Here is a 25,592-nt window from a genome sequence, read left to right on the forward strand (position 1 = left end):
ACAATTAGAGGACGTCTAACTTGTTTTTGCAGGGTATGCTATGTGACGTGATATGACCAAGAAGAATGTGATGAATGATATGTAATGTATGAGATTGATCATGTTCTTGTAATAGGAATCACGACTTGCATGTCGATGAGTATGACAACCGGCAGGAGCCACAGGAGTTGTCTTAATTTATTGTATGACCTGTGTGTCATTGAACAATGCCATGTAATTACTTTACTTTATTGCTAACCGGTAGCCATAGTAGTAGAAGTAATAATTGGCGAGACAACTTCATAAAAACACGATGATGGAGATCACGGTGTCATGCCGGTGACGATGATAATCATGGAGCCCCGAAGATGGAGATCAAAAGGAGCAAAATGATATTGGCCATATCATGTCACTTTTTGATTGCATGTGATGTTTATCATGTTTATGCATGTTATTTGCTTTGAACGACGGTAGTAAATAAGATGATCCCTCATTAAAATTTCAAGAAAGTGTTCCCCCTAACTGTGCACCGTTGCGAAAGTTCATCGTTTCGAAGCACCACGTGATGATCGGGTGTGATATATTCTAACGTTCACATACAACGGGTGTAAGCCAGATTTACACACGCGAAACACTTAGGTTAACTTGACGAGCCTAGCATGTACAGACATGGCCTCGGAACACAAGAGACCGAAAGGTCGATCATGAGTCGTATGGTGGATACGATCAACATGAATATGTTCACCGATGATGACTAGTCCGTCTCACATGATGATCGGACACGGCCTAGTTGACTCGGATCATGTAATCACTTAGATGACTAGAGGGATGTCTATCTGAGTGGGAGTTCATTAGATGAACTTAATTATCCTGAACATAGTCAAAAGCCCTTTGCAAATTATGTCATAGCTCGCGCTTTAGTTCTACTGTTTTAGATATGTTCCTAGAGAAAATATAGTTGAAAGTTGACAGTAGCAATTATGCGGACAATAGAAGGCTTATGTCCTTAATCCACCGCTCGGTGTGCTGGACCTCGAACGTGGTCTGTGGATGTTGCGAACATCTGACACACATGTTTTGATAACTACGTAATAGTTCAGTTAAACGGTTTAGAGTTGAGGCACCAAAGACGATTTCGAAACGTCGCGGAACATATGAGATGTTTCGAGGGCTGAAATTGGGATTTCAGGCTCGTGCCCACATCAGAGGTATAAGACCTCCGACGAGCTTCTTGGCCTACAAACTAAGGGAGAAAAGCTCAATCGTTGAGCTTGTACTCAGATTGTCTAGGTACAACAATCACTTGAATCGAGTGGGAGTTAATCTTCCAGATGAGATAGTGATGTTTCTCCAAAGTCATTGCACCAAGCTACTAGAGCATCATGATGAACTATAACATATCAGGAATAGATATGATGATCCTTGAAGTATTCGCGATGTTTGACACCGCAAAAGTAGAAGTCAAGAAGGAGCATCAATTGTTGATGGTTAGTGAAACCACTAGTTTCAAGAAGGGCAAGGGCAAGAAGGGGTACTTCATGAAACGGCAAATCAGTTGCTGCTCCAGTGAAGAATCCCAAGGTTGAACCCAAACCCGAGACTAAGTGCTTCTGTAATAAGGGGAACAACCACTGGAGCAGAACCACCCTAGATACTTGGTAGATAAGAAGGCAGGCAAGGTCGACAAAAGTGTATTGGATATACATTATATTAATGTGTACTTTACTAGTACTCCTAGTAGCACCAGGGTATTAAGATACCGGTTCGGTTGCTAAGTGTTAGTAACTCGAAATAAAAGAGCTACGGAATAAACGGAGACTAGCTAAAGGAGAGATGACGATATGTGTTGGAACTGTTTCCAAGATTGAGGTGATCAAGCATCGTATACTCCATCTACCATCGAGATTGATGTTAAACCTAAATAATTGTTATTTGGTGCTTATGTTGAGCATAGACATGACTGGATTATGTCTATCGCAATACGGTTATTCATTTAAGGAGAATAATGGTTACTCTATTTATTGAATAAATACCTTCAATGGTCTTGCACCTAAAAGAATGGTTTATTGAATCTCAATCGTAGTCATACACATTTTCATGACAAAAAGGTATAAGATAGTAATGATAGTACCACTTACTTGTGGCACTGCCATGTAAGTCATATTGGTATAAAACGCATGGAGAAGCTCCATGTTGATGGATCTTTGGACTCACTCGTTTTTGAAAAGTTTGAGACATGCGAACCATGTCTATTGGTATATACGCATGAAGAAACTCCATGCAGATGGATCGTTTGGACTCACTTGATTTTGAGTCACTTGAGATATGCAAATCATACCACATGGGCAAGATGACTGAAAAGCCTCGTTTTCAGTAAGATGGAACAAGATAGCAACTTGTTGGAAGTAACACATTTTGACGTGTGCAGTCCAATGAGTGCTGAGGCATGCAGTGAATATCATTATGTTCTTACTTCACAGATGATTTGAGTAGATGTTGAGTATATATACTTGATGAAACACAAGTCTGAATTATTGAAAGGTTCAAGTAATTTCAGAGTGAAGATGAAGATCTTCGTGACAAGAGGATAAAATGTCTGTGATATGATCATAGAGATGGATATCTGAGTTGCAAGTTTGGTACACAATTGAGACATTGTGGAAATTGTTTCACAACTAACACCGCCTGGAACACCATAGTGTGATGGTGTGTCCGAACATCATAGATGCACCCTATGGGATATGGGGCATACCATGATGTCTCTTATCGAATTACCACTATCGTTCATGGGTTAGGCATTAGAGACAACCACATTCACTTTAATAGGGCACCACGTATTTCCGTTGAGACGACACCGTTTGAAATATGGTTTGGAGAAACCTAAGTTGTCATTTCTTAAAAATTTGGGGCTGCGATGCTTATGTGAAAAAGTTTCAGGTTGATAAGCTCGAACCCAAAGCGGATAAAATGCATCTTCATAGGATACCCAAAACAGTTGGGTATACCTCCTAATTCAGATCCGAAAGCAATAGGGATTCTTTCTTGAATCGGGTCCTTTCTCGAGGAATAGTTTGTCTCAAAAAATTGAGTGGGAGGATGGTGGAGACTTGATGAGGTTATTGAACCATCACTTCAACTAGTGTGTAGTAGGGCACAGGAAGTTGTTTCTGTGGCACCTACACCAATTGAAGTAGAAGCTTATGATAGTGATCATGAAACTTCGGATCAAGTCACTACCGAAACTTGTAGGTTGACAAAGATACGTATTACTCCATAGTGGTACAGAATCCTGTCTTAGAGGTCATGTTGCTAGACAACAATGAACCTACGAGCTATGGAGAAGCGATGGTGGGCCCGGATTCCGACGAATGGCTCGAGGCCATAAAATCCGAGAGAGGATCCATGACTTTGGAAGAAATACTTGATGGTCGTAAGGCTGTTGGGTACAGATGGATTTTAAAAGGAAGACATACAATGATGGTAAGTATCACCATTAAGAAAGCCCGACTTGTCGTTAAGATGTTTTCCGACAAGTTCAAGGAGTTGACTACGATGAGACTTTCTCACTCGTAGCGATGCTAAGAGTCTGTTAGAATTATATTAGCAATTACTGCATGATTTATGAAATCTTGTAGATAGGATGTCAAAACATTGTTTCCTCGACGATATCCTTGAGGAAAGGTTGTATGTGATACAACCAAAAGGTTTTGTCAATCCTGAAAATGCTAACAAATATGCAAAGCTCCAGCAATCCTTATAAGGACTGGAGTAAGCATCTCGGGGTTGGAATGTACGCTTTGATGAGATGATCAAAGATTTTGGGTTTATACAAAGTTTATGAGAAACTTGTATTTCCAAAGAAGTGAGTGGGAGCACTATAGAATTTCTGATGAGTATATGTTGTTGACATATTGTTGATCCGAAATGATGTAGAATTTCTGGAAAGCATATAGGGTTATTTGAAAAGTGTTTTTCAATAGAAAACCTGAATTAAGCTGCTTGAACATTGAGCATCAATATCTATGAGGATAGATCAAAAACGCTAAATGGCACTTTCAAATGAGCACATACCTTGACATGATCTTGAAGGTGTTCAAGATGGATCAGTCAAAGAAGGAGTTCTTGCCTGAGTTGTAAGGTATGAAGTTAAGAGTTAAAGCTCGACCACAACAGAAGAGAGAGAAAGTACGAAGGTCGTCCCCTATGCTTCAGACGTAGGCTCTATAGTATGCTATGCTGTGTACCGCACCGGAAGTGTGCCTTGCCATGAGTCAGTCAAGGGGTACAAGAATGATCCAGGAATGGGGATCATTGGACAACGGTCAAAATTGTCCTTGGAGTAAATAAGGACATGTTTCTCGATTATGGAGGTGATAAAGAGTTCGGCGTAAAGGGTTACGTTGATGCAAGCGTTAACACCTACCCGAATAACTCTGAGTAGCAAACCGGATACGTATAGTGGAGCAACCATTTGGAATAGCTCCAAGTGGAGCGTGAAAGCAACATTTACAATATGACATAGAGAATTGCGAAATACATACGGATCTGAATGTTGCAGACCCGTTGACTAAAACCTCTCTCACAAGCAAAACATGATCAAACCCCAGAACTCACTGAGTCTTAATCACATGGTGATGTGAACTAGTTTAGTGACACTAGTAAACTCTTTGGATGTTGGTCACATGGCGATGTGACCTATAAGTGTTAATCACATGGCGATGTGAACTAGATTATTAACTCTAGTGCAAGTGGGAGACTGTTGGAAATATGCCCTAGAGGCAATAATAAATTAGTTATTATTATTATATTTCCTTGTTCATGATAATCGTTTATTATCCATGCTATAATTGTATTGATAGGAAACTCAGATACATGTGTGGGTACATAGACAACACCATGTCCCTAGTAAGCCTCTAGTTGACTAGCTCGTTGATCAATAGATGGTTACAGTTTCCTGACCATGCACATTGGATGTCGTTGATAACGGGATCACATCATTAGGAGAATGATGTGATGGACAAGACCCAATCCTAAGCCTAGCACAAAGATCGTGTAGTTCATATGCTAAAGCTTGTCTAATGTCAAGTATCATTTCCTTAGACCATGAGATTGTGCAACTCCCGGATACCGTGGGAATGCTTTGGGTGTACCAAACATCACAACGTAACTGGGTGGCTATAAAGGTGCACTACGGGTATCTCCGAAAGTGTCTGTTGGGTTGGCACGAATCGAGACTGGGATTTGTCACTCCGTGTAACGAAGAGGTATCTCTGGGCCCACTCGGTAGGACATCATCATAATGTGCACAATGTGACCAAGGGGTTGATCACGGGATGATGTGTTACGGAATGAGTAAAGAGACTTACCGGTAACGAGATTGAACAAGGTATCGGGATACCGACAATCGAATCTCGGGAAAGTACAATACCGCTAGACAAAGGGAATTGAATACGGGATTGATTGAATTCTCGACATCGTGGTTCATCCGATGAGATCATCATAAAACATGTGGGAGCCAACATGGGTATCCAGATCCCGCTGTTGGTTATTGGCCGGAGAGTTGTCTCGGTCATGTCTACGTGTCTCCCGAACCCGTAGGGTCTACACACTTAAGGTTCGATGACGCTAGGGTTATAGGGAATAGATATACATGGTTACCGAATGTTGTTCGGAGTCCCGGATGAGATCCCGGACGTCACGAGGAGTTCCGGAATGGTCCGGAGGTAAAGATTTATATATGGAAAGTTCTTGTTCGGTTTCTGGGAAAAGTTCGGTTTTTTCTGGTATTGTACCGGGAAGCTTCCAGAAGGTTTCGGAGGATTCCGGAGGGGTCCGGAGGTCCGGAAATTGTTCCACCACGTCCAATACAGTAGCATGGGCTGTAAGGGGGCGCCCTAGCCTTAATGGGCCAGGGGCACCAGCCCCCCCCCCCAAGGCCCATGCGCATGGGAGAGGGGAAACCCTAAGGGGAAGGGCCTCCACTTGACTTGGGAGTCACTCCTTCCCCCCTTGGCTGCCGCCCCCAACCCTAGATGGGATCTAGGGGGGCCGGCCCCTTCTCTCCCCACCTATAAATAGTGGAGGGGTGGGAGGGCAGCCGCACCCCAAGTTCTGGCGCAGCCCTCCCCCTCTCCCAAGTACTCCTCCTCTCCCGCGGTGCTTGGCGAAGCCCTGCAGGATTGCCACGCTCCTCCACCACCACCACGCCGTCGTGCTGCTGCTGGACGGAGTCTTCCCTAACCTCTCCCTCTCTCCTTGATGGATCAAGGCATGGAAGACGTCACCGGGCTGCATGTGTGTTGAACGCAGAGGTGCCGTCCGTTCGGCACTAGGATCATCGGTGATTTGGATCACGACGAGTACGACTCCATCAACCCCGTTCACTTGAACGCTTCCGCTTAGCGATCTATAAGGGTATGTAGATGCACTCTCCTTCCCCTCGTTGCTAGATTACTCCATAGATTGATCTTGGTGATGCGTAGAATTTTTTTGATTTCTGCTACGTTCCCCAACATGGGCGGCTTTGCTGGTCTTGTTTTACCATTGTCGAAATGTCTTGTAAATCGGGATTCCGAGACTGATCGGGTCTTCCTGGGAGAAGGAATATCCTTCGTTGACCGTGAGAGCTTATGATGGGCTAAGTTGGGACACCCCTACAGGGTATAAACTTTCGAGAGTCGTGCCCGTGGTTATGTGGCAGATGGGAATTTGTTAATATCCGGTTGTAGAGAACTTGACACTTGACTTTAATTAAAATGCATCAACCACGTGTATAGCCGTGATGGTCTCTTTTCGGCGGAGTCCGGGAAGTGAACATGGTTTTGGGTTATGTTTGACGTAAGTAGGAGTTCAGGATCACTTCTTGATCATTGCTAGCTTCTCGACCATTCCGTTTGCTCTCTTCTCGCTCTTATTTGCGTATGTTAGCCACCACTGCAACCTCACCACTTTACCCCTTCCTTACCCATTAAGCTTTGCTAGTCTTGATACCCATGGTAATGGGATTGCTGAGTCCTCATGGCTCACAGATTACTACAACAACAGTTGCAGGTACAGGTTATGCGATGATCATGACGCGAGAGTGATGCTTGCTTGTTTTGGAGTTCTTCTTCTGCTTCTTCTTCGATTAGGGGATAGGTTCCAGGTCGGCAGCCTGGGCTAGCAGGGTGGATGTCGTTTGAGTTTTTGTTTGTGTTTCATCCGTAGTCGGATGGTGCTCTCTTATATGATGTTGATGTATTCTTGGGGCGTTTGTGCCTTATGTATGTATCCCCAACTATTATGTAATGGTTTGATGTAATGATATCCACCTTGCAAAAGCTTCTTCAAGATGCGCTTCTATCCTTGGTGGGACCTTCGAGTTCCTTTAGGATAGGGTCGCATCTTGGGCGTGACAAGTTGGTATCAGAGCCTCGACCGACCATAGGAGCCCCCTTGATTGATCGTGTAGTTTGGCCGTTGTTGAGTCTAGAAGAAAACTGTTTTCGGAGTCTAGTTATATTGGAGAGTAGGAATTCTTTTACTCCTCAGCCCCTCCATCGCTCTGGTGAGGAATCTTGACGTAGGCGTTCTGACTTCTCTTCCCCTTCGAATTTTTCTTTAGGACCACGCAATTGGTTTTCCGATCGTTGGTTCTCAACTCTTTGCATCCGGTGCATTTCTCGTCAAGATGATTCGACCCTCTTTGTTTTTGCAAGTTCAATCCTCGATTGTTTTCTTTTTCCCACCCGCCCACCCCTTTTCTTCTTGCAGCCAGAGTCCATAATCGAGTATCCATCCTACTCGTGTGAAGCCTTTACTTTCTTTCAACCGGTGTTTCCTCTTGAAGTTATTCATCAGTTTTTCCCCTTCCAAGTTGCCTTTGTTTTCCCGCCCTCCCACCCTCTTCTTCCTGGAGCCCGAGTCTGTTTCGAGCATCAATTTCATTTGTGTGAGTCTCTTTAGTCTTCCCTCAATTTTTTCAACCGGTGAATTCTCTTTTTTTGACATTCTTCATCTCTTTTTCTTCTCCGGTGGATTCAATTCCAATTTTCGATAGTGATTATATTCTTTCCCTCGGCTCAAGTGTTTCCTCTTGCTCATTCACCTCTCGCCAGTTTATCATTCCGGAGTGCTCAAGACATCTCAAGAGATTCGTCTGTGTTCCAATTAATTCGAGGCTGCCACCTCATTCAAATATTTCAATTGTTCCGGTGCATCATCATATCTCTTCAACAATCCTTTTTCAACGTGTTTTCTCTTTAGGGGGCCCTAACCCACAGGTCTTTTCCCAGGATCTTACCTAACTCTTCTAATTATTTCAGAGCTATTCCCAAATTCTTTTCAAAGTGTGACGTAAGAATGGATTCCATCAGTCACATGCCTTTTCAAGATCGATTTCAATTCTTTTCATTGCTGATTCAACCTTTGCTCTTCTCATTCTCCCGGAGTATCTCAGTAATTTTGGTGGCGTTCCTCGTCGTCATTTGAAGACCAAAGAAGAATTTCTCTGAAATCTTGTCCAAAGATTCATAGCGCTAGCTTGTTGCTATCCTCTCAAATTGTTTCCAATCGTGCAATTAATTTCACCCATCCGGAGTATTTCAGGAGTTGTTTTCCGTCCCAATCATCCGGAGGCCATCTTTTCGGAATATTTCCTCGTTCCAAGTTTCCAGCTTCGTTTGTTCCTATAATTGTACTGGTGCTTCGTCCAAGCATTCTTTAATCAGTTTGCGATCTCTTTGTTCTCTTGCATCTCATTTCACTCAAGTATCTTCGTTCATTTCTAATTCTTTCCGGCGATTCATTCTCTTCTCTTCGTTCGTTTTCATTGCCACGGTGGTTCATTTGAGAATTTCACTTCTGTTCTTATCATATCAATTCATACATTCTTTCCAAATCCTACCGGTGGTTCATGAAGACCTTCTCAAGTCTTCCGCTATATCTACCCTTAATCCTTTTCTCCGCGGATAAGTTGTCTGCAATCCATTGCTTCTCATCGATTTAATTGGTGGAGGATAAGTATAAAATAATCCTTATTCTTCTTTCTTCAAGTGGATTAATCTCTTCTTTTCGGAGTTTGTTCATCTTATCACATCCTAGGTTCAAAGTGTTTTCATATTTTCTTTCCCGGAATTCAAAGCTTCCTCGGCCATCTTGTCGGAACCTCCATCGGAATCATTGCAAGGCTTTAATCTTATCCTTTTCATCCTTCAATTTTATCTCGTCATCCTTTTGTTATCGGAGTTCTTATGGTGGTTCATCAAGGATTCTCTTCATTCTTCAATTGTTCTTCAAGATTTCTCTCGAAGTTATGACCCGCCAAGCTATACTCTAAAATAAACATGGTGCCCAACACATGTTTTGTTTTGAGGAGTTCAAGCATTCTTCATCTTGCATCCGAAGTGCAATTCTTCCTACCTTATCTTTTGAGGCGGTGTTATGCCATTCTTGATAATTTTCCTTCATGTTTCATGATTCACAAGTTTTCAAGACTGACATATTTAAATCCATCATTTTCTGTTCGTTCAAGAGATCTTTTCAACCAATCAATCTTTTGTTGGAGTTAATTGGGTTATATTTCACCTAAAGCCTTCCCTAAGGAATGTTGCTATTGTGGTGCTTATCAACGATCCAAGTTTACTCCTATCCTCTCAATGAAAGAAGTTTTCATCTCTTTGTTGATCTCAAGCAAGCAATTGTTTTTGTTAGTGGCAGAATTTCACCTCAAGTTTTGAGATGTCTCCATAAGCCCGCGAGGATCATATCCTTTCGTTGTTGGTTTTCCAACAACTCTGCTCTAACCTCCTTGCAAGGATGCTTTTGGAATTCAATTGTGGTAGAAGTTGTCATTCCTTCTCCATTCTCTTTTTCCATCAATCCAATTTCTATTCGTTCGTTCCGGAGGCATTGTGATGTTGCTCTGTTCGTCCCATCATCTCGTTTTGCCAAGATCATGTTCTTTTATTGCTTATCCATTTAACCAGAGTGTTGTGGCTATCATTCCGGTTTTAACCGGAGTCTCATCCAAGTGCTTTCATTCTTCCAAGTTCATATTCTATTCCTCCCATTTCCAACAGGAGCATTGTCGTAATTGATCTTTATCATTCCTTGTACATCTCGTTTCAACCGGAGTGCTTGCTTGTACTTCTTGTCCATTGTAACCCTTTTCTTTTGTCTTTCAACCTCCAAGGTTCACATGGTGTTCCTTGTTTCTATTTTCTACCGCAGTGCTCTCAGTTGTGTTCAACTGCATTGTGTTCTTTCTTTCAACTTTTCAATCTCTCAAGGTTCTTTGGTTTCACTCGTTTGTCGAAGAAGCAACTTAGTTTTACCTCTTCTCTTCCTCTTCCGTTTCTCTCCGGTGCCATCCTAGATCTCGGGACGAGATCCTCTTGTAGTGGTGGAGTGTTGTAGCACCCCGGATGTAACTTTCCATAATTGTAACTCCAACTCTTGCCATTTCCGGCTAAGTGTTGTGATATTTCCTTCGTGGTTGGGCTTTTGTCTTTCGTTTTGTTTTTTGTTCATGTCATGCATTTCATCTCATGGCATCATGTGCATTGCATCCGCATGTTTTTCATAAAACTTGCATCCGCTCGTAGTTGCCGCTCCTCGCTTCTCTCCGTTGCATTCGTTGACCGATCCGAGTCCAACTGGGGTTTCGATTCCCTCTTGCCAAACCACCTAACCTCTCTGCACGCCACCGACCCCCTCTTGCGCGTGTCCGAAAATTTTCCCGAACCCGACCCGCTCTGTCGTTACCAATGGGTCCGGATCATCCCCAAACATCTATAAAACATCTCCGTTCTCTTATTTGGGCTTCCCCACCTATTTATTCTCATCCGTTGGATTTTGATCGGATAATCCAAACTCCTCTCTTTCTTATATATATAGTCTAACCCTAGACCCTAGGTTGTCCCATCCATCCACTCCCGAGCGCCGCCACTCTTCCTGTCTCTTCCTCATCGGGATCCTCCCCGATCCAAAATCCCTTCCTTGTTTTCAGATCCACCCAATCCCTCCATTGATCCAATCCAACTATCAGCCGCCACCCTCCTTGGAATCCCCCTCGATCAAATCCATCCATTCAGCCCGCAGTAGTGCCTCCCCTCGGTGGCTCGATCCCCTGCTCATGCTCGAGCCCTCTGCCTTGATCCACCAGGCGCCCAACTCGCATGGGAGAGGAGCTCCTCGATCCCCTTGACCCCAGCGCTCGAGCTTCTTCCTCGCGCCGTTCGCCCTCGACCCCGCCACATCTCCGTGCCGCCAGCGAGCTTCATCCAAGATGAGCGCTGCCGCTCCCTTCTTCTCCTTCCCGGTGCTCCCCCGTTCCTCTCGATCTCTCTCATTCCTCTCTCTTTTCTTCAACAGGAGCTCCTGCAAGATGCCAGGAACGAGACCCCATGTTCTGCTTCGACCAAATCACACCCCATCCTCGGTGTTTGGCGTCCGATGCCGTTCTCCACCAGATCCAGGTCAGTCCGGTCTTCTCCTCTTCCTCCTGTTTCCTCCTCTTCAGTCCCCGTCTCTCAGCTCCCCTACTCTGCTTCTTATCGCAGGAACCGGACGCAGCCAGCAGGTCAGCAGCGTCGCGCCCGCTTGCTCCTTCGTGCTGCCATCGGGACCTCGCCTCCACCACCAGATCCGGCTGACCTCCGCCGTCCTTGCCCGTTCCTGGACGGATCCCGTCGACTGGGCCCCGTCCCCGTCCACCGGTGCCTCGCCGGAGGCCACCAGCGCCATCGCAGTACCGCGCCTCTACTTCCTCTTCGTACCCTGCTTCAGGTCGAGCAACGCTCGCTGCCTCGCTCGCGTCTTCGCGTTGACCCTGGCCCAGCGCGCCCAAACCGGCCTCCTCCAGCCTCGCGCCCTCTTGGCCCCCCTCCTCCAAGCCGGCCCAGTTCCTTGGCCCAATGTGAGGAGCTCCCCTAGCCCCTCCAATTTCGGCCCATAACCCGTTTTTTTCTGTCCAGCGATTTTGCCATTTATCCAGAGAGTTGTTGTTTTACAGAAAAACCCCTAATGTTCATCCATCTAATAACTAATTAACCATGCATCATATTTAAATAATTTATATATGTAGAATGCTTAGTTTTTCATCTAGTTTCATAATATGCTGCTTTCATCCATGTTTAAATTGTTTAACTAGCTGTTTGCATTAAAATGTTTAAATAACCTGTTAAAATGATTTATTTCATAACTAATTAACCATAGCTCCGAATTTAATAAACTTTATATGTAAATGGGGTGAAAAAATGCATAGATTAACTTGGTTCACTTACTTTGCATGTTTAACAACTTTAAAATTATGTTATAGGCAGAACAGTACCAAATTCATAAATTGCATATGGGGATTTTCCGGAATTGTTGTTTGTAATTTCCGGCCTCATTTAAAATGCCTAGATAGGTAGTTTTGTTGTGCATCAACTCTTGCCATGTTAACAACATTTAATCTTGTCATGCATCATGCTTGGTTGTGCATCATGCCATGTCTATGTGTTGTGTGTTTACCTTGTTGTTTGCCTCTTTCCGGTTGTGCTCCTCTCATTAGTTCCTGTTGAAGGAAATATGCCCTAGAGGCAATAATAAAGTTATTATTTATTTCCTTATTTCATGATAAATGTTTATTATTCATGCTAGAATTGTATTAACCGAAAACATAATACATGTGTGAATACATAGACAAACATAGTGTCACTAGTATGCCTCTACTTGACTAGCTCGTGAATCAATGATGGTTAAGTTTCCTAGCCATAGACATGAGTTGTCATTTGATTAATGGGATCACATCATTAGGAGAATGATGTGATTGACTTGACCCATTCCGTTAGCTTAGCACTTGATCGTTTAGTATGTTGCTATTGCTTTCTTCATGACTTATACATGTTCCTACAACTATGAGATTATCCAACTCCCGTTTACCGGAGGAACACTTTGTGTGCTACCAAACATCACAACGTAACTGGGTGATTATAAAGGAGCTCTACAGGTGTCTCCGAAGGTACATGTTGAGTTGGCGTATTTCGAGATTAGGATTTGTCACTCCGATTGTTGGAGAGGTATCTCTGGGCCCTCTCAGTAATTCACATCACTATAAGCCTTGCAAGCAATGTGACTAATGAGTTAGTTGCGGGATGATGCATTACATAACGAGTAAAGAGACTTGCCAATAACGAGATTGAATTAGGTATTGAGATACCGACGATCGAATCTCGGGCAAGTAACATACCGATGACAAAGGGAACAACGTATGTTGTTATGCGGTTTGACCAATAAAGATCTTCGTAGAATATGTAGGAGCCAATATGAGCATCTAGGTTCCGCTATTGGTTATTGACCGGAAACGTGTCTCGGTCATGTCTACATAGTTCTCGAACCCGTAGGATCCGCACGCTTAAGGTTTCGATGACAGTTATATTATGAGTTTATGAGTTTTGATGTACCGAAGGAGTTCGGAGTCCCGGATGAGATCGTGGACATGACGAGGAGTCTCGAAATGGTCGACACGTAAAGATCGATATATTGGACGACTATATTCAGACATCGGAAAGGTTTCGAGTGATTCGGGTATTTTCGGGGGTACCGGGGAGTTACGGGAATACGAGGAAGAAGCAATGGGCCTCATGGGCCAAGTGGTGGAAGAGAGGAGGCAGGGCGCGCAGCCCCCTAGCCCAAACTGAATTGGACTAGGGGGCCGGCCCCCCTTTCCTCCTTTTCCTCCCTCTCCTTCCTTCTCCTTCTCCTTCCCTTCCTTCCCCTCTCCTACTTGGACTAGGAAAGAGGGGGGAATCCTACTTGGAGTAGGATTGCCCCTCTTGGGCGCGCCTCCTCCCCTTGGCCGGCCCTCTCCTCCTTCCTCCCTTTATATACGGAGGAGGGGGGCACCCCATAGACACAACAATTGATCTCTTGATCTCTTAGCCGTGTGCGGTGCCCCCTCCACCATAGTCATCCTCGATAATATTGTAGCGATGCTTAGGCGAAGCCCTGCGACGATAGTGAAGGAAATATGCCCTAGAGGCAATAATAAAGTTATTATTTATTTCCTTATATTCATGATAAATGTTTATTATTCATGCTAGAATTGTATTAACCGGAAACATAATACATGTGTGAATACACAGACAAACATAGTGTCACTAGTATGCCTCTACTTGACTAGCTCGTTAATCAAAGATGGTTATGTTTCCTAACCATGAACAATGAGTTGTTATTTGATTAACGAGGTCACATCATTAGTTGAATGATCTGATTGACATGACCCATTCCATTAGCTTAGCACCCGATCGTTTAGTATGTTGCTATTGCTTTCTTCATGACTTATACATGTTCCTATGACTATGAGATTATGCAACTCCCGTTTACCGGAGGAACACTTTGGGTACTACCAAACGTCACAACGTAACTGGGTGATTATAAAGGAGTACTACAGGTGTCTCCAATGGTCGATGTTGGGTTGGCGTATTTTGAGATTAGGATTTGTCACTCCGATTGTCGGAGAGGTATCTCTAGGCCCTCTCGGTAATACACATCACATAAGCCTTGCAAGCATTACAACTAATATGTTAGTTGTGAGATGATGTATTACGGAACGAGTAAAGAGACTTGCCGGTAACGAGATTGAACTAGGTATTGGATACCGACGATCGAATCTCGGGCAAGTAACATACCGATGACAAAGGGAACAACGTATGTTGTTATGCGGTCTGACCAATAAAGATCTTCGTAGAATATGTAGGAGCCAATATGGGCATCCAGGTCCCGCTATTGGTTATTGACCGGAGACGTGTCTCGGTCATGTCTACATTGTTCTCGAACCCGTAGGGTCCGCACGCTTAAGGTTACGATGACAGTTATATTATGAGTTTATGCATTTTGATGTACCGAAGGTTGTTCGGAGTCCCGGATGTGATCACGGACATGACGAGGAGTCTCGAAATGGTCGAGACGTAAAGATTGATATATTGGAAGCCTATATTTGGATATCGGAAGTGTTCCGGGTGAAATCGGGATTTTACCGGAATACCGAGAGGGTTACCGGAACCCCCCGGGAGCTATTTGGGCCATAGTGGGCCTTAGTGGAAAAGAGAAGGGGCTGCCCTAGATGGGTTGCGCGCCCCCCCTTCCCCTAGTCCTATTAGGACTAGGAGATGTGGCCGGCCCCCTCCTCCTCTTTTCCCCTCCGAGGAATCCTAGTTGGACTAGGATTGGAGGGGGAATCCTACTCCCAGAGGGAGTAGGACTCTCCTGCACCTCCCCCCCTTGGCCGGCCAGCCTCCCCTTCTCTCCTCCTTTATATACGGAGGCAGGGGCACCTCTAAACACACAAGTTGACACAAGTTGATCCACGTGATCGATTCCTTAGCCGTGTGCGGTGCCCCCTGCCACCATATTCCTCGATAATACTGTAGCGGAGTTTAGGCGAAGCCCTGCTGCTGTAGTTCATCAAGATCGTCACCACGCCGTCGTGCTGACGGAACTCTTCCCGAACACTTTGCTGGATCGGAGTCCGGGGATCGTCATCGAGCTGAACGTGTGCTCGAACTCGGAGGTGCCGTAGTTTCGGTGCTTGATCGGTTGGATCGAAAAGACGTACGACTACTTCCTCTACGTCGTGTCATCGCTTCCGCAGTCGGTCTGCGTTGGGTACGTAGACAATACTCTCCCCTCATTGCTATGCATCACATGATCTTGCGTGTGCGTAGGAAATTTTTTGAAATTACTACGAAACCCAACAGTGGCATCCGATCCTAGGTTATTGATGTTGATGTTATCTGCACGAGTAGAACACAAGTGAGTTGTGGACGATACAAGTCATACTGCCTACCGGCATGTCATATTTTGGTTCGGCGGTATTGTTGGACGAGACGACCCGGACCAACCTTACGCGTACGCTTACGCGAGACCGGTTCCCTCGACGTGCTGTGCACAGAGATGGCTTGCGGGCGACTGCCTCTCCAACTTTAGTTGAACCAAGTATGGCTACGCCCGGTCCTTGCGAAGGTTATAACGGAGTCTATTTGACAAACTATCATTGTGGTTTTGATGCGTAGGTGAGATTGGTTCTTACTTAAGCCCGTAGCAGCCACGTAAAAACATGCAACAACAAAGTAGAGGACGTCTAACTTGTTTTTGCAGGGCATGTTGTGATGTGATATGGTCAAGGCATGATGCTGAATTTTATTGTATGAGATGATCATGTTTTGTAACCAAGTTATCGGCAACTGGCAGGAGCCATATGGTTGTTGCTTTATTGTATGCAATGCAATCGCGATGTAATGCTTTACTTTATTGCTAAACGGTAGTGATAGTCGTGAAAGCATAAGATTGGCGAGACGACAACGATGCTACGATGGAGATCAAGGTGTCGCGCCGGTGACGATAGTGATCATGACGGTGCTTCGGAGATGGAGATCACAAGCACGAGATGATGATGGCCATATCATATCACTTATATTGATTGCATGTGATGTTTATCTTTTTATGCATCTTATCTTGCTTTGATTGACGGTAGCATTATAAGATGATATCTCACTAAATTATCAAGAAGTGTTCTCCCTGAGTATGCACCGTTGCCAAAGTTTGTCGTGCCCAGACACCACGTGATGATCGGGTGTGATAAGCTCTACGTCCATCTACAACGGGTGCAAGCCAGTTTTTGCACACGCAGAATACTCAGGTTAAACTTGACGAGCCTAGCATATGCAGATATGGCCTCGGAACACGGAGACCGAAAGGTCGAGCGTGAATCATATAGTAGATATGATCAACATAGTGATGTTCACCATTGAAACTACTCCATCTCACGTGATGATCGGACATGGTTTAGTTGATTTGGATCACGTGATCACTTAGAGGATTAGAGGGATGTCTGTCTAAGTGGGAGTTCTTAAGTAATATGATTAATTGAACTTAAATTTATCATGAACTTAGTCCTGGTAGTATTTTGCAAATTATGTTGTAGCTTGCGTTGTTGCTTTCATATGTTTATTTTGATATGTTCCTAGAGAAAATTGTGTTGAAAAATGTTAGTAGCAATGATGCGGATTTGATCCGCGATCTGAGGTTTATCCTCATTGCTGCACAGAAGAATTATGTCCTTAATGCACCGCTAGGTGACAGACCTATTGCAGGAGCAGATGCAGACGTTATGAACGTTTGGCTAGCTCAATATGATGACTACTTGATAGTTATGTGCACCATGCTTTATGGCTTAGAATCGGGACTTCAAAGATGTTTTGAACATCATGAGATGTTCCAGGAATTGAAGTTAATATTTCAAGCAAATACCCGAGTTGAGAGATATGAAGTCTCCAACAAGTTCTATAGCTAAAAGATGGAGGAGAATCGCTCAACTAGTGAGCATGTGCTCAGATTGTCTGGGTACTTCAATCGCTTGAATCAAGTGGGAGTTAATCTTCCAGATAAGATAGTGATTGACAGAATTCTCTAGTCACCATCACTAAGTTACTAGAACTTCGTGATGAACTATAGTATGCAAGGGATGACAAAAACGATTCCCAAGCTCTTCGTGATGCTGAAATCAACGAAGGTAGAAATCAAGAAAAACATCAAGTGTTGATGGTTGACAAGATCACTAGTTTCAAGAAAAGGGCAGAGAGAAGAAGGGGAACTTCAAGAAGAACAGCAAGCAAGTTGCTTCTCAAGTAAAGAAACCCAAGTCTGGTCCTAAGCCTGAGACTAAGTGCTTCTACTGCAAAGGGACTGGTCACTGGAAGCGGATCTACCCCAAGTGATTGGCGGAAAAGAAGGATGGCAAAGTGAATATAAGTATATTTGATATACATGTTATTGATGTGTACTTTACTAGTGTTTATAGCAACCCCTCAGTATTTGATACTAGTTCGGTTGCTAAGATTAGTAACTCGAAACGGGAGTTGCAGAATAAATAGAGACTAGTTAAGGGTGAAGTGACGATGTATGTTGGAAGTGGTTCCAAGATTGATATGATCATCGTCGCACACTCCCTATACTTTCGGGATTAGTGTTGAACCTGAATAAGTGTTATTTGGTGTTGGCGTTGAGCATGAATATGATTTGATCATGTTTATTGTAATACGGTTATTCATTAAAGTAAGAGAATAAATTGTTGTTCTGTTTACATGAATGAAACCTTATATAGTTACACACCCAATGAAAATAGTTCGTTGGATCTCGATCATAGTGATACACATAATCATAATATTGAAACCAAAAGATGCAAAGTTAATAATGATAAAGTGCAACTTGTTTGTAGCACTGCCGTTTAGGTCATATTGGTGTAAAGCGCATGAAGAAACTCCATACTGATGGGCTTTTGGAATCACTTGATTATGAATCAGTTGATGCTTGCGAACCATGCCTCATGGGCAAGATGACTAAGACTCTGTTCTTCGGAACAATGGAGCGAGCAATAGATTTGTTGAAAATCATACATACTGATGTATGTGGTCCGATGAATATTGAGGCTCGCGACAGGTATCATTATTTTCTGATCTTCACAGATGATTTGAGCAGATATGAGTATATCTACTTGATGAAACATAAGTCTGAAACATTTGAAAAGTTCAAAGAATTTCAGAGTGAAGTGAAAAATCATCGTAAAAAGAAAATAAAGTTTCTACGATCTGATCGTAGAGAAGAGTATTTGAGTTACGAGTTTGGCCTTCAGTTAAAAACAATGTGAAATAGTTTCACTACTCATGCCACCTAGAACACCACAATGTAATGGTGTGTCCGAACGTCATAATCGTACTTTATTAGATATGGTGCGATCTATGATGTGTCTTACCGATCTACCACTATCGTTTTTGGGTTATGCATTAGAGACAGCTGCATTCACGTTAAATAGGGCACCATCTAAATCCGTTGAGACGACACCGTGTGAACTATGGTTTGGCAAGAAACCTAAGCTGTCGTTTCTTAAATTTGGGGTTGCGATGCTTATATGAAAAAGTTTCATCCTGATAAGCTCAAACTCAAATCGGAGAAGTGCGTCTTCATAGGATATCCAAAGGAAACTATTGGATACACCTTCTATCACAGATCCGAAGGCAAGACTTTTGTTGCTAAATTCGGAAACTTTCTGGAGAAGGAGTTTCTCTCGAAAAAAATGAATGGGAGGAAAGTAGAACTTGACGAGGTAACTGTACCTGCTCCCTTACTGGAAAGTAGTTCATCACAGAAAACTGTTTCAGTGACACCTACACCAGTTAGTGAGGAAGCCAATGATAATGATCATGAAACTTCAGATCAAGATACTACTGAACCTCGTAGATCAACCAGAGTAAGATCCGCGCCAGAGTGGTACGGTAATCCTATTCTGGAAGTCATGCTACTAGATCATGATGAACCTACGAACTATGAAGAAGCGATGGTGAGCCCAGATTCCGCGAAATGGCTTAAGGCCATAAAATCTGAGATATGATCCATGTATGAAAACAAAGTATGGACTTTGATTGACTTGCTCGATGATCAGCAAGCCATGTTAAATAAATGGATCTTCAAGAGGAAGACGGACACTGATAGTAATGTTACTATCCACTAAGCTCGACTTGTTGCAAAAGGTTTTTCAACAAGTTCAAAGTGTTGAATACGATGAGATTTTCTCACTCGTATCGAAACTTAAGTCTGTCCGAATCATGTTAGCAGTTGCCACATTTTATGAAATCTGGCAAATGGATGTCAAAACTGCATTCCTTAATGAATTTATTAAAGAAGAGTTGTATATGATGCAACCAGAAGGTTTTGTCAATCCTAAAGATGTTAACAAAGTGTGCAAGCTCCAGCGATCCATCAATGGACTGGTGCAAGCATCTTGGAGTTGGAATATACGCTTTGATGAGTTGATCAAAGCATATGGTTTTATACAGACTTTTGGAAAAGCCTGTATTTACAAGAAAGTGAGTGGGAGCACTACAGCATTTCTGATAAGTATATGTGAATGACATATTGTTGATCGGAAATAATGTAGAATTATTCTGTAAAGCATAAAGGAGTGTTTGAAAGGAGTTTTTCAAAGAAAGACTTCAGTGAAGCTGCTTACATATTGAGCTTCAAGATCTATAGAGATAGATCAAGACGCTTGATAAATTTTTTCAATGAGTACATACCTTGACAAGATTTTGAAGTAGTTCAAAATGGAACAGTCAAAGAAAAGGTTTCTTGCCTGTGTTACAAGGTGTGAAGTTGAGTAAGACTCAAATCCCGACCACAGCAGAAAATAGAAAGAGAATGAAAAGTCATTCCCTATGCCTCAGTCATAGGTTCTATAAAGTATGCTATGCTTTGTACCAGACCTATTGTATACCTTGCTCTGTATTTGGCAAGGGAGTACAATAGTGATCTAGGAGTAGATCACTGGACATTGGTCAAGAATATCCTTAGTAAGGACTAAGGAGATGTTTCTCGATTATGGAGGTGATAAAAGAGTTTATTGTAAAAGTTACATCAGTGCAAACTTTTACACTGATCCAGATGACTCTAAGTCTCAATATGGATACATATTGAAAGTGGGAGCGATTAGCTAGAGTAGCTCCGTACAGAGCATTGTAGACATAGAATATTTGCAAAATACATACGGCTCTGAATGTGACAGACCCGTTGACTAAGCTTCTCTCACGAGCAAAACATGATCACACCTTAGTACTCTTTGGATGTTAATCACATAGCAATGTGAACTAGATTATTGACTCTAGTAAACCCTTTGGGTGTTGGTCACATGATGATGTGAACTATAGGTGTTAATCATATACAGATATGAATATTGGTGTTAAATCACATGACGATGTGAACTAGATTATTGACTCTAGTGCAAGTGGGAGACTGAAGGAAATATGCCCTAGAGGCAATAATAAAGTTATTATTTATTTCCTTATATTCATGATAAATGTTTATTATTCATGCTAGAATTGTATTAACCGGAAACATAATACATGTGTGAATACATAGACAAACATAGTGTCACTAGTATGCCTCTACTTGACTAGCTCGTTAATCAAAGATGGTTATGTTTCCTAACCATGAACAATGAGTTGTTATTTGATTAACGAGGTCACATCATTAGTTGAATGATCTGATTGACATGACCCATTCCATTAGCTTAGCACCCGATCGTTTAGTATGTTGCTATTGCTTTCTTCGTGACTTATACATGTTCCTATGACTATGAGATTATGCAACTCCCGTTTACCGGAGGAACACTTTGGGTACTACCAAACGTCACAACGTAACTGGGTGATTATAAAGGAGTACTACAGGTGTCTCCAATGGTCGATGTTGGGTTGGCGTATTTCGAGATTAGGATTTGTCACTCCGATTGTCGGAGAGGTATCTCTGGGCCCTCTCGGTAATACACATCACATAAGCCTTGCAAGCATTACAACTAATATGTTAGTTGTGAGATGATGTATTACGGAACGAGTAAAGAGACTTGCCGGTAACGAGATTGAACTAGGTATTGGATACCGACGATCGAATCTCGGGCAAGTAACATACCGATGACAAAGGGAACAACGTATGTTGTTATGTGGTCTGACCGATAAAGATCTTCGTAGAATATGTAGGAGCCAATATGGGCATCCAGGTCCCGCTATTGGTTATTGACCAGAGACGTGTCTCGGTCATGTCTACATTGTTCTCGAACCCGTAGGGTCCGCACGCTTAAGGTTACGATGACAGTTATATTATGAGTTTATGCATTTTGATGTACCGAAGGTTGTTCGGAGTCCCGGATGTGATCACGGACATGACGAGGAGTCTCGAAATGGTCGAGACGTAAAGATTGATATATTGGAAGCCTATATTTGGATATCGGAAGTGTTCCGGGTGAAATCGGGATTTTACCGGAATACCGGGAGGGTTACCGGAACCCCCCGGGAGCTATTTGGGCCATAGTGGGCCTTAGTGGAAAAGAGAAGGGGCTGCCCTAGATGGGCTGCGCGCCCCCCCTTCCCCTAGTCCTATTAGGACTAGGAGAGGTGGCCGGTGAAGGAAATATGCCCTAGAGACAATAATAAAGTTATTATTTATTTCCTTATTTCATGATAAATGTTTATTATTCATGCTAGAATTGTATTAACCGGAAACATAATACATGTGTGAATACATAGACAAACAAAGTGTCACTAGTATGCCTCTACTTGACTAGCTCGTTAATCAAAGATGGTTATGTTTCCTAACCATGAACAATGAGTTGTTATTTGATTAACGAGGTCACATCATTAGTAGAATGATCTGATTGACATGACCCATTCCATTAGCTTAGCACCCGATCGTTTAGTATGTTGCTATTGCTTTCTTCATGACTTATACATGTTCCTATGACTATGAGATTATGCAACTCCCGTTTACCGGAGGAACACTTTGGGTACTACCAAACGTCACAACGTAACTGGGTGATTATAAAGGAGTACTATAGGTGTCTCCAATGGTCGATGTTGGGTTGGCGTATTTCGAGATTAGGATTTGTCACTCCGATTGTCGGAGAGGTATCTCTGGGCCCTCTCGGTAATACACATCACATAAGCCTTGCAAGCATTACAACTAATATGTAGGTTGTGAGATGATGTATTACGGAACGAGTAAAGAGACTTGCCGGTAACGAGATTGAACTAGGTATTGGATACCGACGATCGAATCTCGGGCAAGTAACATACCGATGACAAAGGGAACAACGTATGTTGTTATGCGGTCTGACCGATAAAGATCTTCGTAGAATATGTAGGAGCCAATATGGGCATCCAGGTCCCGCTATTGGTTATTGACCGGAGACGTGTCTCGGTCATGTCTACATTGTTCTCGAACCCGTAGGGTCCGCACGCTTAAGGTTACGATGACAGTTATATTATGAGTTTATGCATTTTGATGTACCGAAGGTTGTTCGGAGTCCCGGATGTGATCACGGACATGACGAGGAGTCTCGAAATGGTCGAGACGTAAAGATTGATATATTGGAAGCCTATATTTGGATATCGGAAGTGTTCCGGGTGAAATCGGGATTTTACCGAAATACCGAGAGGGTTACCGGAACCCCCCGGGAGCTATTTGGGCCATAGTGGGCCTTAGTGGAAAAGAGAAGGGGCTGCCCTAGATGGGCTGCACGCCCCCCCTTCCCCTACTCCTATTAGGACTAGGAGAGGTGGCCGGCCCCCTCCTCCTCTTTTCCCCTCCGAGGAATCCTAGTTGGACTAGGATTGGAGGGGGAATCCTACTCCCAGAGGGAGTAGGACTCTCCTGCGCCTCCCCCCCTTGGCCGGCCAGCCTCCCCTTCTCTCCTCCTTTATATACGGAGGCAGGGGCACCTCTAAACACACAAGTTGACACAAGTTGATCCACGTGATCGATTCCTTAGCCGTGTGCGGTGCCCCCTGCCACCATATTCCTCGATAATACTATAGCGGAGTTTAGGCGAAGCCCTGCTGCTGTAGTTCATCAAGATCGTCACCACACCATCGTGCTGACGGAACTCTTCCCCAACACTTTGCTGGATCGGAGTCCGGGGATCGTCATCGAGCTGAACGTGTGCTCGAACTCGGAGGTGCCGTAGTTTCGGTGCTTGATCGGTTGGATCGAAAAGACGTACGACTACTTCCTCTACGTCGTGTCATCGCTTCCGCAGTCGGTCTGCGTTGGGTACGTAGACAATACTCTCCCCTCGTTGCTATGCATCACATGATCTTGCGTGTGCGTAGGAAATTTTTTGAAATTACTACGAAACCCAACAGATAGAACTTCAAGATCGTCACCACGCCGTCGTGCTGATGGAACTCTCCCTCGACACTCGGCTGGATCGGAGTACAAGGGACGTCATCGAGCTGAATGTGTGCTAGAACTCGGAGGTGCCGTAGTTTCGGTGCTTGATCGGTATGGCCGTGAAGACGTACGACTACATCAACCGCGTTGTTCTAACGCTTCTGTTTTCGGTCTACGAGGGTACGTGGACAACACTCTCCCCTCTCGTTGCTATGCATCACCATGATCTTGCATGTGCGTATGAATTTTTTTGAAATTACTACGTTTCCCAACAGTGGTATCAGAGCCAGGTTTTATGCGTTGATGTTATATGGACGAGTAAATTACAAGTGAGTTGTGGGGGATACAAGTCATACTGCTTACCAACATGTCATACTTTGGTTGGGCGGTATTGTTGGATGAAGCGGCCCGGACCGACATTACGCGTACGCTTACGCGAGACTGGTTCTACCGACGTGCTTTGCACACAGGTGGCTGGCGGGTGTCAGTTTCTCCAACTTTAGTCGAACCGAGTGTGGCTACGCCCGGTCCTTGCGAAAGTTAAAACATCACTAACTTGACGAACTATCGTTGTGGTTTTGATGCGTAGGTAAGAACGGTTCTTGCTCAACCTGTAGCGGCCACGTAAAATTTGCAACAACAAAGTAGAGGACGTCTAACTTGTTTTTGCAGGGCATGTTCTGATGTGAAATGGTCAAGACGTGATGCTATATTTTATTGTATGAGATGATCATGTTTTGTAACCGAGTTATCGGCAACTGGCAGGAGCCATATGGTTGTCGCTTTATTGTATGAAATGCAAGCGCCCTGTAATTGCTTTACTTTATCACTAAGCGGTAGCGATAGTCATAGAAGCAATAGATGGCGGAACGACAACGATGCTACGATGGAGATCAAGGTGTCGCGCAGGTGACGATGGTGATCGTCATGGTGCTTCGGAGATGGAGATCACAAGCACAAGATGATGATGGCCATATCATATCACCTATATTGATTGCATGTGATGTTTATCCTTTATGCATCTTATCTTGCTTTGATTGACGGTAGCATTTTAAGATGATCTCTCACTAATTATCAAGAAGTGTTCTCCCTGAGTATGCATCATTGTGAAAGTTCTTCGTGCTGAGACACCACGTGATCATCAGGTGTGATAGGCTCTACGTTCAAATACAACGGGTACAAAACAGTTGCACACGCGGAATACTCAGGTTAAACTTGACGAGCCTAGCATATACAGATATGGCCTCGGAACACGGAGACTGAAAGGTCAAGCGTGAATCATATAGTAGATATGATCAACATTGTGATGTTCACCATTGAAAACTACTCCATCTCACGTGATGATCGGACATGGTTTAGTTGATTTGGATCACGTGATCACTTAGATGACTAGAGAGATGTCTGTCTAAGTGAGAGTTCTTAAGTAATATGATTAATTGAACTTAAATTTATCATGAACTTAGTCCTGGTAGTATTTTGCAAATTATGTTGTAGATCAATAGCTCGCGTTGTTGCTTTCATATGTTTATTACGATATGTTCCTAGAGAAAATTGTATTGAAAGATGTTAGTAGCAATGATGCGGATTGGATCCGTGATCTGAGGTTTATCCTCATTGTTGCACAGAAGAATTATGTCCTTAATGCACCGCTAGGTGACAGACCTATTGCAGGAGCATATGCAGACGTTATGAATGTTTGGCTAGCTCAATATGATGACTACTTGATAATTTAGTGCACCATGCTTAACGGCTTAGTATCGGGACTTCAAAGACGTTTTGAATCTCATGGACCATATGAGATGTTCCAGGAATTGAATTTAATATTTCGAGCAAATACCCGAGTTGAGAGATATAAAGTCTCCAACAAGTTCTATAGCTAA

Source organism: Triticum dicoccoides, chromosome 3B (genome assembly GCF_002162155.2).
Source record: "Triticum dicoccoides isolate Atlit2015 ecotype Zavitan chromosome 3B, WEW_v2.0, whole genome shotgun sequence".
NCBI lineage: Eukaryota > Viridiplantae > Streptophyta > Magnoliopsida > Poales > Poaceae > Triticum > Triticum dicoccoides.